The sequence below is a fragment of the Aplysia californica genome, unplaced genomic scaffold (genome assembly GCF_000002075.1).
Source record: "Aplysia californica isolate F4 #8 unplaced genomic scaffold, AplCal3.0 scaffold00574, whole genome shotgun sequence".
Taxonomy (NCBI): domain Eukaryota; kingdom Metazoa; phylum Mollusca; class Gastropoda; order Aplysiida; family Aplysiidae; genus Aplysia; species Aplysia californica.
Window position 1 is genome coordinate 218,170 of NW_004797844.1, and position 863 is coordinate 219,032.

The window sequence follows — 863 nt, forward strand, 5'->3', positions numbered from 1 at the left end:
GCGTTTTGGTTAAAGGATCTGGACAATATAGATGTATCTTATCTTATCTTATCTTATCTTATCTTATCTTATCTTATCTTATCTTATCTTATCTTATCTTATCTTATCTTATCTTATCTTATCTTATCTTATCCTGGAATATAGCTTACTCCCAAGTTTGAAATACTAACAATAAAACACACAAAATGCACATGGCGACTTTACTATTATGGCCTAAAAGGTTGATTGCAGCGCAGTTGTCTTTAATTTTATCGAGTGAAGTATCCGTTATAAAAACCAAATAAACAATAGAATCAACGATTACTTTGAAACACTTTTATTTGAGAAACAAAACAAAACATAAAAAAAACAACACACAAAACAATCAAAGTCGGTGGTGACATGTCCATTTGGGAACATTTTCTTTCAGAGAGCGAATAATCCCGTGTTGGACTAGATCTATGTAAATATAGCGGATGGCTGGAGTGTGTCACTGGTGGTAGTCTGTTGTTTCTACTGTCTAACTTTTCTTTCACAGCACCAAATTATTGTTGTTGTTGTCGTTGTTGTTGTTGTTTTTGTTGTTGTTCCTGTTGCTGTTGTTAATGTTGTTATTGTTGTTGTTGTTGTTGCGGTTGTTAATGTTGTTACTGTTGTTACTGTTGTTATTGTTGTTGTTGTTGTTGTTGTTGTTGTTGTTGTTGTTGTTGTTGTTGTTGTCCTAAATTTTATGAGCAATAAAAATGATAGCCTAGTTATTGTATCGATGAGCTCCTTAATACTGAAACGAACAAGCAACCAAGAGAACAACCCCCACCCAAAACAAACAAGCAAACAAAACAACAAAAATAACCTCCAAACACCCAAACAATTAAACAAACAGT

At 33.0% G+C, this 863-nt stretch overlaps 1 protein-coding gene across 1 annotated transcript in view; it reads right to left on the reverse strand.

Moving 5' to 3' along the window:
• The window catches only part of LOC101858439 (protein kinase C-binding protein NELL2), a gene marked incomplete in the record, with an annotated part of 253,988 nt that overhangs the window by 13,949 nt on the left and 239,176 nt on the right, over positions 1-863 (reverse strand).